At 45.5% G+C, this 16,568-nt stretch overlaps 1 protein-coding gene and 2 long non-coding RNA genes across 5 annotated transcripts in view; 1 reads left to right on the forward strand and 2 right to left on the reverse strand.

Moving 5' to 3' along the window:
- LOC107270224 (homeotic protein antennapedia) overlaps positions 1 to 16,568 on the forward strand; it is a 109,592-nt gene that overhangs the window by 32,927 nt on the left and 60,097 nt on the right. Inside the window, exon 1 of one of the 2 annotated variants that reach the window (XM_015745042.2) lies at positions 4,673 to 5,118. The exons of the other annotated variant lie outside the window; for it this stretch is intronic. The gene's annotated coding sequence lies outside the window, so the exon portion shown is untranslated. Of the gene's footprint in view, positions 1 to 4,672; positions 5,119 to 16,568 lie in introns of those variants that run through there. 2 annotated transcript variants of the gene reach the window in all.
- On the reverse strand, positions 1,717 to 4,182 carry LOC112494714. Of its 2 annotated transcripts, none has more exons than XR_003060459.1 (5): positions 4,032 to 4,182; positions 3,159 to 3,490; positions 2,894 to 3,066; positions 2,463 to 2,823; positions 1,717 to 2,361 (listed from the first exon to the last, which is right to left on the reverse strand). It is a non-coding gene; the product is annotated as an uncharacterized LOC112494714 (long non-coding RNA). The 2 variants fall into 2 exon arrangements; XR_003060458.1 differs by having other exon boundaries at positions 3,159 to 3,509.
- Positions 13,239 to 16,568, reverse strand: part of LOC112494715 — a 4,279-nt gene continuing 949 nt past the window's right edge. The window contains exons 2-3 of the long non-coding RNA XR_003060460.1: positions 15,338 to 15,622; positions 13,239 to 14,047 (exon numbers count right to left, since the gene is read on the reverse strand). This is a non-coding gene — a long non-coding RNA (uncharacterized LOC112494715). The remainder of the gene's footprint in view (positions 14,048 to 15,337; positions 15,623 to 16,568) is intronic.

Below are 16,568 nucleotides of genomic sequence, written 5' to 3' on the forward strand. Positions count from 1 at the left end.
GGGGGGGGGGGGCGTCCGCAGTCGACGCAGCTGACAGCTGTTCCCCCCGGTGGGCCGGTCGGTAGGGAGGATTCAGCCTAGTCGCGCCCCTTCTATAATGGCTGGCTCCCTTTTCTTCCTTCCTCTATACCAGCATGGCTGGCTCTTCTAGGGTTACGTCACGACTCGGCCTGCTGTCGTACTGACGTCAGATATACCAACGCTCGTGACGTCACTGCGTAGCGGCTAGCGTTGAGAAACAGGCGGCATAGAACCTCTAGCCTCTACGTCAGGGAGTGTATAGGTTGGATGTACCCAGGGTGGCGGTGCACAGGCTGTAGGAGTAAACGGGACGTTTGGCGGGATCGTTTACCCGGGATTGGATATCGTCGGTGTATGCGTGAGTGAATGCGTACCGTGTATATGCAGGTCTCTTGAGATCGGAGAGAGAAAGAGAGAGGGTTAGCCAGCGCCAAACGGTGGCAGCACCGTCGAAGATAGGCAGTAATCGTAAAACAAGAGTTTTACGAGGTCGAGACCGTGGCGGCGAGTGGGGTTCGGTTTACGAGCGCATAACAGGCGCGTTTATGGCCATGATCACATGGCTCGGCATACCTAAGGCTATATAACCGGCCTCCATAACCCACTGCAGGGTAAACAAATCGTAAAGCTCGGTTTCGGATTTACTAACCTCGCACAATACGGAAACCTTCCCTTCCTCGTGTACCAGTCGCGCTAACTGGGTTAAGAGGGTTCATTGCTGTGAGATCGTTGCACTTGATAACTGGCTGATTAACTCGTTGGTTAATTAGGAACGAACGTTGTCACTTTGTATAAGGGCAGTTCGTTTTGAATGTAGACACGGAGTTCTTAGTTTTAATATGGTCTAACAAGTCATGAAATCTTTTTTGTTCTTAACGACTTTCGCTGGTTTGTTTCGATTTGCATTGGGTGCTACCATTTTTTTTCATGTATTCTTGTATTGACCTTGACCGAGGTTTTAGAGGCAACCTTGGCCCTTCCAGACATATTTATCCTTTGAATTATGTGCAGTATTGAGAATCTATGCTAGACCCGTGTTTTTTCATACGACAATACAACCGGCCGGTTTTATGGAGGTTTCACCTTCACCTCGGTACTACACCTCATGCATAAATCTAACGCGTCGAGAGCCCTGCAGTAAAATAGTGGCCAATGACTTCCAGTGGAGGCTCTTCCTCTTCCGGCAATTTTACAAGCTATAAGTTCTTCCGATCAATGGGTCGTGTGGCGCGCGCACACGCATCGCTCTGTCTTTTGTGTCTTGGCTCGATTGTTCCCGCGAATACCGCCAGATGCCGGCACTGCTTTATGGCTCTGGAAATGGCCAACAGTTAACCCTTCGATCGTTTTATCTTCCCCATTTGCTCGTCGACGCTGCTATTTCCACGTGTCACGTAACTTCACCATAAGCAGTTTGATAAAGAGAAATCAGCTTTGCTGTATTAAATAAATTAATGATTGCATCTAAGAAAATACGTTGAACCTGATCAGTATTATTGAAAATATTTTATAATACTTTGACTCGATTATTCCAATCATGTATGTATCGTTATCATAATCACTATGATCAATGTAATAATCCAATGGAGAGTATGTATACATAAAAAACTGTATATGTTAAAGTGCACTTAGATTGAATTTATCGTCCTCTCCATAGAACCTCTATTTTCCCAATTATGAATTTTATATATTTTATTTTTATTTCTCGTCCCCGAACTCGAGTCGCACGACAAAACAGTCTCCATGGGTGTGCGAATACACAGGATCTCCAGGAACACAAAAGTAAAGCAGAAGCTTGTCTCGTGTTTACTCCCATGGTAAAGTAGCGTTATTAGAATCGCGTCCAATTACACTTTTATCCTCAAGCTAATCTCGCGGAATACACGGGGTTATTGTAACAGAGCGAATTTTAACTCTCTCTCGGTTGGTGGGCGAGGGTGGCGCATAGCCGCGCGGAAAGAGAAAGAGAGAGAGAGAAAGAGAGAAAGAGTCCCAGGGGTGATTTATTCGAGTTAATTCCAATTCCATTGGAGCCCGCGAGGTAGCGGGAATGGACGCTCGGCGGGTGTGTGAGCCGGGGGTGGATATTCTTATGCAATTTGCCAGAAAGGTTCAAGAACCCGGGAGATCCCGCAATTTATCTTGCCTTATGTTACGCCGAGCCAAGGCAACGGAAGATAGATGGCGTCACTGCTTCCAACCCGCCTTGCGCCACCACCACCTTCGTCGGCGGCGGCAGCAGCAGCAGCAGCTCTTCTCGAACCCCCTGGAAGTCCCATACTCCTATCCACCCTGCGACCAGCCCTCCCAGAGCCAATGAGGGACGACCACGGTGGCCATCTTGGATGGAGAGTTATTGAACGAAAAAGATGAGTAAGAAACTTGTTATGGGGGTGCTTTCTCATGGCATTGTATTGGTAATACTATATATGTATACCTACCACACTATACAGCACTGCTCCTGTACTAGTATACTAGGTAGTACTGCTGCCAGTGGGTACTGCTCGTGATGGCGGTGATGGTAGAGGGGCGTTCGCGCTATATTGATCAATTGCTTTGCCGTGCTTCGCACTACTTTCCGGCCATAATGTACAATGCTGCCATACCAACGGGGGCGACTCAACGCCGAGAGTTGCCAGCTCAAGCGAGAGTAATTATAAAACAATTAGCCTCTGGTATGTCAGTTGTCTTTTTTAATGCTGCGTGTATACCACCTTAAAGGGATTTAATAACTCAACATTGTACGGACAATTTGCTTTGTACCTACACTGCGTAAATACCAGTACGAACACGTCGATTCACCTACGAATAAAGTTATTTCATTTTATTTTAGACAATACAGAAATTCTTGAAGCAGTTAGTGTTATCTTACCTTTTTTTTCAATTGTATGCCAATTATTCTTCAGAGATTTAATGTGTCGTATTTTGTATTCCCATGCGGGATTTCTTCATATGAATTTAGTGTGTTGTGTCCTTTCTATTTCCACTCGTATACTTGTGTAACATTACTTGGTGGTTCAGCTTACCTTTTGTTATGCCGCACCCCTGTTCATCGATAATAATTCATTATTATTATCATGCAAATAAATCAACTGTGTTTCTTACCATTGTCTAGCAATAAGATATGATTGATGTACCTGCACGTCAAGCGGTCACGGCCAATATTAGGCAGTAAAAAGCCTCAGGTTCTTGTAGAAATTTATGGAGAAAGATACTAATCGAGCGTAATGTTACCGCAATCCATTGTGTCCTGTCCGGATACACGTATACACGGTGGACCAAAGGACTTTCACTATTAGCCAACCACGTGCATTACCACCCTGCAGTAAATTTGCCCCTTCAAGAATTCACAGACGAGCGGCTTACGTGATGTAAGCTATATCTAGCGTAGAGTATTCGTATGTGATTCCTATATGCTGAAACTCCTGCGCAGCTCACCAATGTCCCACGAAGTTCCCGGCAGTAAATTCTGCAAGGGGAAATCGATTCTGGGAACAGCAGTCATAGTCATTATATATCGTGGAACACTTGAGAAAACACAATCAGAAGTCCGAAAGAGGTTTATCTCATGGCGTAATTGTGGAAAGCCCATAGACAATGGAATCGAGAAATTTTCTAGGAAATTGGGTATGTGGGTTAATCCCCATAGAGTCGTAACAGCGAGTAAACTAGCGTTTGGTCGTCGAGGGCGCCACTACAAGATAATGAATTTTTGTCGCGCAGAGAAGCAACGACGACTGTCCATAACTATGTGACGAAGGTGGACATGGGTGGCCCACGTTTCCGTTTCACGTATGCCCTGCGCATTCGTAATTTATGGGCGCGAGGTGCCGCCTAACTAAATTTCGCGCTGTGTTCTCTACGCGTCGCGGTACTTCGACGTTCACAGCAGTGCCGATGTACGAGGTTCGTTCGTGAACGGCCTAACAACGGGGCAATTAGCTGATGCCAAACGTGAGCGCTGCCATTCTCCAACTTGGATATAAACATTCGTCAAGGAAGTTACTAACCTGATAGGGTAGACGTTAACGATGCTCCACGCATGCCATTGTACTTATACGATCATCCGTTGAATGCTTCACCTACGTTCATCTCTTTGCAAATACTCACCCCCTACGATGCAAAGATACGTTTAACCAATTCCGTAAACCGTCCACGCGTCCTTCGTGCGTAGTTCTACCGCGCTTTTCTTCTTCGCGCTTACAAGTTTCACGATGTTTCCGATAGATGGCTACGCTTCTAGCGCCATCTGAGAGCCAACCGTAGAAACTCATAGTCACCACGTGCGCGTACCCCACCATACGATCCAAAGAGTAAAAGTGGGGATAGCACCAAGTAGGTTGCTTGCTAGTTTACTGGTAAGCGTGGCAGGGAGCGCCACGTGAGCAATGATGGAACGAGTAGGGGAAGCACCCACGCCTGCCACGGCGCAGAATCCCATCGATCATTCCAACGTTTCCCCATGTTTCACGCCGCCGTGTTGCACCGTATAGTGCCGTCGAGACGCTACCTCCTTGCTAGAACGCTCTCTTCTCAAGTCCACCCTCTCACCCACTCTGCCATTACTCCCACTCCGTCTCCCACCATTCTGACGGCATTCCCCCCTATTTCCCCCGTGACCGCCCTCTTCTTCGTCAAGTCCCCCCTCCCGCCTCACTGTTACCGCGAACACCCCCCACCCCCGTGAAATTGTGACGGTTCGGCGGGCAATGCCGACCGACCATCACGAGGCTTACCTTCCTATTATATTTATGCTGCGGCTCGCGGCCGGGACGGTTTACGGTGACTCTCTTTCCCTTTATGCACCTGTTTCTCATCTTTATTCATTCCCGTACGCTGCCGACATCCGCGTGCCACTTGGTTCTACGTGGTTTTCGCGTTCAGTGTACCTGGCCAGCGAAACGTTTAACGTGCTGTTTGCACCACGTGCCCAGGGTGCGTCCAATAAGTGCGCGAGTGTGTCGCTCTTGGCCAATAGGATTATAGGATGCTGCTGCACGGCCGAATCTACGTTACCAGGAAGAGATATCACCGACTGGAATTCAGTGTATGATCCCGATTAGGAATTTTGGATACTTGAAGATTGTAGAACAATTGGTAAATTAACTGCTATATACTACTTCCGTTAGTGTCTTGAGTTTTCAATTTTTTTATTTGACAAGAAATGATTGTCATTGTTCGATTGACATTTAGCGGTGCTGCCAATACTGGGGGGTTGGCATGGTAACTTGCTGCAGTAGGATTTCGGTACGATCTGAACGAACATTTCTGTAGATACGTGATACCTACAATTTATTTTTTTTACATTGCCCCTTCGCGAACGCACCGAGAACCGGTTCGTACACCTGAGAAAATGTCGGGATGAATATCGAGAAATATTATTCGTGAGAATTATCGCGCGGGTAATACCTTTTTCTCGAGGTTTAAGTTTTATCGCGCTTGTGTGAATCGTGACAACGATACGATCTCTATTTTATCGACCTACTAAGTGAAAGATATTCGTAGTACTTATTTTAGCGGAAAAAATATTTCTAACCTGGTAAAACAACGAGTGAAGCGATCACCACTCGGCTCTTTCTTAACACATTACGTATTTACTTGTTGGAATTACATGATACGTGCATATTCCTACATCCGCACAGAGAGACAAAGAATAATGCAATGCTGATTAAAGAATAAAATATTTTTTAACATACATATCTACATTCTTATATCGCCATGACTTTGCCGTGCAATATATTTGTTTAAACGTTCAAACACAATTTATCACACTTACAAGATAATTGTAAAAGCGATGACGCATTTACTGTCACTTTTTTTTATAGACTCCCAAAATAATAAATACCCACCACCCGTTCGTCATACCGCCATACCGACAGCGAAATCCTATAAAACACTCAACTTCATGAAGTCGTATTTTCACGAATAAGAAAAAATAATAATCCATTATTTCCACTACTCTGCTAACCAACCAATTGATTGGTACGTACCGAAGCGTCCCTGGGTACAATTTTCAATTACTCATAAAATTGACTACGTCCGTATACGCAATGACGATAAATTCTCATCGGCTCTTGAGAACCAATACGTCAATGGAGACTCGTTAAAACAGTATCAAGATTAAAATATCAGAAAAGTTTAATAAAGATTTCAAAGCCTGTTATACACAGCGTGCGGTAATAAACGATTGATGGACTATACCATTTATTTGATTATTTTTCCATTAAATAAATAATCGCCGCTTGCGATACTACCATGAGACACCAAGCATGCTTGCGTATACGGGGATCAAGAAATAGCCAATCCAAAGTATCTAACCTGCAACACCGACAGAGTCGTATGTATCACGTTTTTCAGTATATACGCGATATATTATTATACCTTGGCGTATATAAATTACGCGCGTAACACGCGTAGGGAAAGGTCGGTTATGTCGGGCCACCAGGTAAATCGAAGCACGATTAAAACGCAGTGTATTTAATCGCGTCACGATTTATCGTTTTATAAACCAGCCGCCGAGCATGAAAGGGGCGACCGAGAATTCCTGTTTAGTTACTTCGGATTCGTTTTATTCGTATTTATAACGGGTCGCTCTTTAAAATCAGCTCCGCTCTGTCTTAGGGAATTGCCCGTACTGCCTATTCAGTACGGGCATTTATCATTCGATTGGTTCTAACGGGCTTCAGGTCTATCGTGTTCGGAGATGCTGCATCAATTGACTATTCATCTCATTCGATACGTTCCTTTACGAAATACTTCACCCTTTGGACACTCGACAAACATATTCTAAGTGCAAATTTTTTTGCACGCGGTATTTTGCTATATCTCTAGCGTAAGAAATATCAGTATCGAACGATTTAATTTCGGAGCATTCATCTCGTTGCTGAGATACTTGTTGGAGGAATTGCGCGACACCGTGAAAAATTGATAAATTATATTACTGATAAGACCGCGAAAATCGCCATGTAACTGGCTCGTTAAAATGGATGGATGGGTTACTAGTTTGAAAAGAAAAAAAAATTTCGAGTCATATCAAACGAAATTTACATACGATATTACCTCACATTTTCACTGCACATTAATTATAATCACACGACCTGTATTTGATATATTTTTATGCGTCGGGTAATCCGACACGGAATGTGCCTTGTGCTTACCTACGTGTCATATACGTGACTGGAAATATTGCGAATATTTACGTTTGTATATATATATATATATATATATATTTCTAGGGGATTGTAAATCATATGTCTATCTATATATGTGCGTATAATATGTACACGACGTAACGGTTTGTAATTTATTGTTTCAGGTAAGTGACGTTGCGCCGCCCCAAGGCCCGCATCGCGCATGCGCACATCCTCCTTTCTCTACGTACTGTAAGCACCTACATCTTATTGCTGTAATGTCAAAATCTCATATGATTCCTATACCGACGTCACGGGTAACGAGAGTCACATTTGATAGTATATACGTATACGTTCGTATGTTATTTTCTCCTTTTTCGTATGCTATATATTACTTGTGTAACTACACTCAGCGAAAACAAATGTCTCTTATTCCTTTTGCATTGTATACTCGAAGGATACCGCCACCTGTACAAGGACTGCGCGGCAGGGATGGCGTCGACGTGCTTTTGCTAAATTGAATATTTTGAAATATATACCCACTCAATGAGTCACGCGCAACGTGCACGACTGCAGTTGCCTTAGGCGATCGGTACTATAAACTATCGAGACCTGCGTAATACGTACTAAGAGATATATAATTTTTTTTATTATATTCAATTCGCTGAAAATTTCAATTCGGATTGAAAATTGTGAAATTTACATAAGAACCGAGGGTGATTGATATATCCTGAGGGTGGTTTTTGGTATTTTTTTTGTTTTAAAGGTACGCTTTGGTACAGAAAGTGTATACGTAATTCGAGTATACGTATACTAAATAGAGAATCGTAATAAATAATATTATCATAGTGGAATATACAAAGTCCGACGTGCTTCAAGAGCAAGATAAACCACGGAGCGAAGGAACGGTACAGGTGTAAACGGGTTTAAACGAGGTGCGGTTATTAGCGAAGCCTGCGGGAGGGAGGTCCCTGGAAAATAAGAAAATAATAAGCTCGGTGGGTCGGCGTAGCCTATGGCTGAGCCGAGAAATCCTCGTCAACCGGCCGAACGAAGATAGGCCACACACCGGCGGCTTGTAAAACACGCGGCGAGATTAAATGCTTCATTAATGTGATTAAAGTAAAAAGCTGCTTGAGTAATGAGACACGGTTAATCATCTGCCATCCGACAGCGCTGCCAGCGAAGAAGCCCCTACCGCCATATTGTAGATTTTTTTTTTAAATTCAACCTTCTCTACGTCCATAGCTGTATTCTGGACCTAGACCTGGGTCACGTGAGTTCAGTTTCCATATCGTTTAAAAAATTGGTCAGACAGCTGGGCACCCACGCTGATCCGCCTGTCACATGGTAGTTGGCAGCTATAACGAATCTAGCCGTGAGACATAATAAAAATTGCACAGCTGCAGGATTTGGAATTACTCGATCGCGTTCCGCTATAGCTGTTCCCTCTGATCTCGCATACCGCAGAAGCTTCGCTTTGCGCAGCTCACACGACTACGTGAACACGGTACGTCCGAGGCTTCTCCTGGACGTTGCCTGAACTTTTACAATTTTTTTGAAAACCGCGCCACGGACATCTGCGTCCGCAATGAAAGCTCAGCAGCGGATGCGACTGGGTAGTGCCGATAGAGCTGCCATCGTCTTGCCATACAAACGTCCTGCCGATTACAGATGCGACTGGGCTCTTTTCTTTGGTAAACGCAGGCTTGGGAATCGGCGTCGCTGTTAACGTCACGGGTGTGCGAACAGGAGAATCTTTTTTCTCCGCCCTTTATTTAATATCAAAGAATTCACGTCGACTCTATCCCACCAGTCTCGTACGTATGGATAAATTTGTGCATTGTAAAAAAATAATTGTAATAATTATCACGTTAAGCTCACAACGCGGTACCAATAACAACCTTACGGAACAATAACACAGGCATCGCAGGACCGATGGTTCATAAGTCAGGCAGGTCCCAGGAATCGTAATGCTCGCGATGCGACGTTGGTCGTAGAAGCTGAAGGAAGAAGAGGGTGTCTCAAAGTGAAGTAGTAGTGAGGGTATCTAAGATACGCGGATCTACAACATTGCAACAACTTGCAAGGTGCGGGTCTTGACGCAAAGTGCAGGCAGATGCGATCGCCGATTATGCACTTACGGCGTTACCGTGTATATATGTATAATCGGGCCCGTATATACGTCGGCTTGTAGGTATAGGCCGGCAGGGCTACGAGAGCAATGCATCTTCCACGTGACATCAGGGCCCGCACTAATCGCGCGACAATCTTCCCTGGGTCCAGAGAGACGAGGACGACGCGAAGCAAAGGGAACGAGCGAGCTCGTAGTCGCCGTCGTCGCCAACTACGACGAGGACGTAGCGCAGGAAGCCATGTGGCCCCCTCCAAGACAAGGGACCTAGCGGAGATCCTACTGCGAGGACCTAAGGCCCAACTCACGTGTCCCTGCTCTCTGACCACCTTCGCGCCGGGATCTTCGCCTCGCGAACAAACGACAATCGTATAATTAGGTGTCCCGACGAACACTACACAATATCCGAAGGAAGACACATTGGCTCCAGGTTATACAGGCTCTTTCACCCGGTTGATATCGGAACGTATCTCGTGCCAGTCGAGGGCAATGCGCCTTGTTGTCGTCAGGCGCGTACGAACCCGGTAGTGTGTGTTGCGATAAAATGGGGTTGCGCCATCGTGGAGAGGGAGCCCCACGTAAGGACGTGGAAAGGCTAGAGGAACGTTGAGAAAGGTAGAGAGAAAGGAATGGCAGGAGAGACTCGGGCTGGCAGTACCGAAGGAAAATGCGCGTAATGACGCACGCGACCTTTTGCACAGCCAATGTTAACAATAAGAGATTTCCTTCTTTTTACATCGGGACCCGATGCCGTGTCGCGGTTGACCTTCGGGCGTTGAATTGATCTTGTAAGCAACAACGTTGTGACGCAAGCTGGCCCGGCTGGGTAGAACGAAGAAATAATAGTCTCAATAAAAGAAACTGGCTCTCGTGGAGATGGGGTTTGTTGTTTTGGTAGCGATCGACGACGGACGGCACAGTCTGGCTCGGTTGGTAATGCCAAGACGTTTCCGGCCAGGGAACATCCGCCTTGGGGCTCGCACGACTGTTTTATGAAATGTTGACAGCAGTCCGAGGGACGTGTAGGTGTATGATTTTTTTTTGTAATTTTTTTTTTTTTTTTTTTTCGAAGAGAAGAAGTGCCCCGTCGCTCACGTAAATTTATTTCTGCTCCTCGGCTCGTTCGCCTTTGTAGGCGAGTTTCGAGCGGTGACTTTTCTGACAAAAGGTTTGGCCACTCTTTTCTACCAATAGGAGAGTGCGGAAACCGGCAGCTGCGGTGGCGCCTCCTATCGTGCGGCAATCCCGATACCTATCTATCGAACGAACCTATGCTACGTCGACCGCACACAGCAAGCAAACCTGTAATTTATCCCTGGCGGCCGCCTACCTTCCCACTCCAATAATGATTATAATTATTGTCTCCCCTCTAAATGGGGGGTTTGATAATTATCTTACGTATTTGTCGGCTCCAACATTCTCCGAGCCGACTGCTCGTTCCTCGAATTCGATAACGCGATCGCGAAACGTGTACCTGGGACTATTTAAATTCACAGGAACAAGGTCGCTATGGTTATCCACCTTTATGGTGGTGTAGTTGCCTAGCATGTGGCTATAGTTACGCGTTTATTTTACGGTAAGTCATTTTTTCGACTTTGTCCTGCAGGTCTTCCTTTACGCTGAGATCCGTAAAACCGATACCCACGGGCATGCACGGAATTACTTTTTGCTGAATTCAATGAACGGGCGTCGTAAAAGACACGTGGTATAAATAAAAATTTTATGTCCCAATTACTTAAGAGTTTCGGTCGTATACACGTTCCACGTTAATTTGTCACTTTTCAATCAGCAGCGAATTAGCCTCGAGTTTCGGGGACTTTCTAGAGCCTACGTGGCTGTATCTTTCCTTTTTTTTTTCACGGCTCTCTTTGACTTACTTTATTTTTTCCCACGTCGCCCTCCTTCTCCTTCGCGCTTTCTTACTGCGCGCGACGATACCTCGAAAAGAAGCGACGACCAACGCCCAGGCCGCTTTGGCTAACGTATAATTAATGAATCCGCGTAAACGGCGCGACCTTTGGAACTGAATAATATTTAAATTATAATAAACATAACATGCATGTCGTCAGTGGCCTATACGCAGGTTACGACGTATACCGAACCGGATGGGCTAATGCGTGCGCGACACGACACCTTTTCGAAGCCGAATCCGACAACAGTGCTTACCAACACGCTACATCATTCCAGGAGTGTCGAAAGCTCATTTGAATAAACAAGGGAACCGAGTAGTAAGGCGAGATATGTAAGGGAGCTGGGACCACCCTTACGGCCACCGTGCTGCGAGCCTTAGCCACCGAATCCCAATTACCTGCGAAAGGGCACTCCATTTTGAATCCCATTTCAGGATTTTTCGTAGCTGCATCGACTATTGTCTCCACGGTGCCTGGAGAAATTCAATCAAGTAATTGTATTGGTTAATTTTAGAACATACGAGGCCGTCGAATGACACTGCACGGTCTGAAGGTAGCGCCGGACTTGATTCTTTTGAATTTCTCTAATGGAGCTACCTTCGGACGGTGCGATAACCGTTTTAGGGTTACAGTGGATCCTTGCATAAGTAGACCTTTTTTTCTGGGTCTTACAGGATGTGCCGAAGAGTCAATTACGAGTGGTCATTATTAATTTCACCGCATTTAACTCGAAGATGTAAATTGCGAAGGAACTTGTGTTCGGACACGGACTGTGAAGACGATTAGATACGTTATGAAAGTGACCATTAAAATATCTCTTGGATTAGGTATGAGGAAAGACGTTCTTTTTTATGGCACCCTTGAGTTTCCATCGGGTGACTTTGTGGGGCAGAGTAAAGTTGGGTGTAAGATAGATAATTGTGTGTTTAATGGGCACGTGTAATTGAGCATGAGTGTTTGCGGCCCTGGTGGGAATAGCGTGTCGATGATGTTGATGGCTCTTCTTTTTTTTTTAATTTTTCATTAAAAAGAAAAAGAACATACGTTGTAGGTAGGGACGACGTAGAAAGAAAATAAACGAAAGAGGATTTAAGATATTTTTGGATAGATCGAAATAATGATATCGCATTTTTATAGTTGGTCTGGCCGTGCGAGTAAAATTAACGTGCGAGATAGTTTGTGCTACTCGGGTCTGCATATTTTTTCTTGTGCCACATTTTTGTTTTTGGATATTCTTTGCTTTTCGCCGATTTTCTTCCTATGCAAATTTTTGCTGCTCCGTCATACGATCGCGTCGCAATAACCCAAAATAATATTTCGTTATCCAAAATACAGGCACTATGGCGGAGTGGTAGCTTCGTGCCCGGCCACCTGCGAGTAAGCTGGGAGCGTCACGACGCCGCCGTCGCGGCGAGTTACGACTACAAATCACGCGATTCGTAATTGCTACTAGCAACTACGCGATTTCGCATGGGTCCTCTTTCTCTCTTCCTCTCCTCTCACTCCTCCTTCAGTCATTCTCCGACTTCTCCCTCTCTCTCTTTTGCATGTGTGCATGGAAATCCATAAACATTGATTGCTTCGGCTTCCACTTCGCTACCGAAACACGGCATGTATATACAGTCAATCGATCCGCGACAAGTATTTATGAAACGAAATAAAATCCAGTAGCAAAAGAACAAGGAAGTATACGTAACGATAAAAAAGATGCCCAACGCAGAAACCCCAGGAACGGCAGTATAAGGAAGACCGAAAAACAAGTGGGAGACTCGTGCGAAGTGAAAGAAAAGTACAAGAGGCGGTAAGCGTAGTTAACCTTTAACTGAGCGTCGTGGAGTCCCGGCGAAGGGCGTCCCGGTCGTGGCCCACTCCCGGCCCCGTGAGTCAGTCCTGCATAGCTGTAAATGGCCGCGCGGAACCGTCGTAGCGGCCGAACTACTGAGCATTGCAGTTTCTGCGGCTATATATTACGCCACGTCCGCGTACTAGGTATTACTTTACTTCCCCTTGCATATATATATATATACGTGTGTAGCCAACCCCAGGACAGGCATGCACGCGCGTTGGCCCTTCTCGTTCCGTACGACTGTCTCCACCGCGAGAGGCGGTACGCTAAAAGCATTCCCCGCTCTGGTCGTAATTACGGATATATAGCCAGGGTAGTTCCGAATCGAAGAACACTCGCCGAAATGAGCTGGAATTGACCAACAAACAATAATAGCCAGGATCGCTCGAGGAGGAGGTGTAGCAGTAGGTTCCCTTCCAGGATACCCTGGCGCAGGTTGCAGTGCCTGAACAAGGGAGCGGCGGAACAGGGCCCATCCAACTCGTGCAACTTCCCTCTTCGCTCCCCGCCCTTTCCCTGCCCACCAACTTCCTCCATGGTTCCTCACTCTTGTCCTGGTGTTCGTCTGTCGGGAGGGACACGAGCTACCTCGTGTGTATAGACGCACACGACTGGAACTTGAACCCCACTGAGAGAACGTGTGGGTGCCTTCTGACTTGGTGTGCTTCACGTTTCCCTCGCCTTCCTTCCTTCCTTCACTTCACTATGCTATCGCATCAACATCGCACTTCATAACCCTGCAGTGTTTCCGCGCGTCTCGATCCGCCGCTACCTTCCGCCCTTAAGATCGGTATAACTTTTCGTTTTCTACTTTTCTTTTTTCGTACACTTGTGCTGCGTGGATCGACATCTTGTGGGGGGTCGTTCTTTTGGTTTTTGTTATATATATGTATATATAGAATGGAATGCGAAAGCGCTGTCTTTCCTTAGTTTCGGATTCTTCGGGGGGTCGCTGTGCTGGTTTGCGAAACGCGGCTCCTTCGAGTGGTATTTGACTTTCGAGGATCTGAAAAAATATATATTAGTTCAGTTGTTTGTTGCTAGGGTGGCGTCTTTTTGGTTTGGATCGTAAGGGGGAATTTTTGACTGCTGTGGCTGCGAATGGATTTCAAGTTTGTGTGGACAGTGCGACGGATTCTTTTTCATAGTGTCACTTTTGAGTAGGTGATTATAGACTTTACATTTTTTTTTTCATTGGATTATTTTAGGTTTTTATGCTTTTGGAGTATCAGTGAATTTTTTAAATTATCTTCAAATAACGTTTATATACTCAACGATGTCGCAGCTGTGTTGATCTCAGAAGTGCTCGGTAAGTTTTTCACAAAATATACTATTTTGTATTGCTCTTATGTAGCCTCGTTTTTTCATTTCCAGTACTATTTTAAGGTGCTGTCTAAAAATTTAGTCCGGAATCTTATCTGTACACGCGAACATTTCAGTTTACCTTTGCGTGAATTTCTGCTGTTCAATATTTCTTGGTAGAAGTAAAGTTCCTAATATTTCCACGAACATTCCATTGAATTCACTGGGAACACAGGAACCCAAACGACAGACTTTATTCAATGGTCATTCGTAACCCCACAAGCCCCAGTACTACGTGATCATTAAAACCCACAATAGACCATAATCGTTATGCGTCTGGCGTAACAGAAAGACTTTCGTTTAACGGGAAACAACGACACTCCCAAAGCTGCCTTAGTCCGATCACCACGTGTTACGAAGAGCTTCTAAAAAAAAATAACCCATACGACGGCAGGTAGTCAAGATCGGTATGCCGGATCGGATGATAATACCCCAAACCTTTTAACGACCGAAATTTCCGGTAAGGCGCGAGCCGCAACATGAACGGCAAGAGGATCAACTACCCCAAGAAAGTCAGAAGCTGTTCCTTCAGCCGTAATACCTCGGATCAAAACGTAATTGCAACGAACCCGGAGGGTTCTCAAGGAATATCCAGAAATCCCACAAGAAATTCCAGACCACGAGATTCATGGCGCAGACGGTGCTGGCTACACGCGTAGTACAGCATAGTCAATCGAAAATAGAGCGCGCGAATAATCGAAGAACACGTATGTACAAGACTACCGAAGTCAAGATTCTTTTCTGGTGCTTGATTTTTTTTTGTCTCTTTATCTCGGTCTTTACACGAATTTTTTTCTTTTTCACGTCCTTTTATACCCTGCCACAACCCCGCGTTTCTTTGAACGTCGTTAAATTCATTCCAGCCTCGAAGCGTCGTGTCGGTAAATCAAGTAACACGCATTCTCGTCGTTCCCGAGTGAAGTTCCATTTTTACCCTGTAGGTGAATTCCCTTTGAAACATGGACGAATCAAGGTGAGGCCCCTTTGGGTAATTTGCCCTTAGGTCCGTGGGCGGTGGTTACCCGGGTTCTCATGCCGGACTGCAGGATTGGGCGGATGTCTGACAGTTGACGGATGACGAGGCGGCCTTTAGGATCCCTTCTTTTCTACGCCCCTGGACTACGGGGCGCGCTCCTGGATATCCCTTTGGTTCGTCCTGGCATCGCCATTATATCCTCGGTAGGTTCACGTGCACAAGGAGGCATAACGGGATCATTATCTGAAATAGGTGCATACGTTAGGGTCATCCTCTTTGTTTTTTTTTCTCTTTACTTCTACAACTCGGCCGAAACAAATCACCGGATCGGAGGTGTTCCCGACCGAGAATCGAGGTCGTTGATGCTTCAACGAGATAAACGCTCTCATCCTCTCCCCTTCGGTGCATCGCCAAGATGCGAATCTTCAAGTCCGTGGTACCGGCCGCGCGCCGCTGTACCAGACGCAGGACCCGCTTCGCAACGCCTCGCGCAATTTATGGGAAATCTTCGTGGCCTAGCGCCGGCTTTGAGTATCGCGCAAACCTCGTGTCTCTCGCACCTTACGCCATTATCGTCGCGTTTATCTTACCGTGCGTTGACGTCTGCGCGATTCCTTTTACGAGAGATCTTGTGCGAATAATTGCGAAATTTGACGTCGGCATACATATACGCGAGACTACTAAGAATGCGCAAATACACTTGGTGTCATCTTAATATAGGATTTTTGGTAAATAATTAAAAACTTTTTTTTTTGAAGATGGTGGGTATTGTAGACTATTCTAGAGATGGAGTTTCAGGTTTCTTGACACGTGAGGGAAGACTTTTTTTTTAAACTTTCAATACAAGGAGCGGCTTTTTATTTAATCGATTATGCCGTGTCTCTAGCGTTTCCGCGAAATCGGGATACACGAGGCACTTTTTGGTGGGGTTTTTACACGATTCCGAGACACGTGAGAAAACAGGCCCGACTAAACAGCCTTGTCCACTGATGCGATAAAATCTGCCGTCGAATCCGGTATGAAGGAACGACCGACGCGGACTCAACGTCGACCATAAAACAGTTATGTGGGCTAATTGGCCTCCGCCGATCTCTCCCATAGCCGTGATCTCCGTGTTTCTTTTTTACTTTTTTTTTCCTTTCATATCATTTTTTTTTTTTTTTTTTTTTTTTTTTTTTAAAAAATTTTT

Source organism: Cephus cinctus, unplaced genomic scaffold, assembly GCF_000341935.2.
Source record: "Cephus cinctus unplaced genomic scaffold, Ccin1 Ccin1_scaffold0709, whole genome shotgun sequence".
Classification (NCBI taxonomy): Eukaryota; Metazoa; Arthropoda; class Insecta; order Hymenoptera; family Cephidae; genus Cephus; species Cephus cinctus.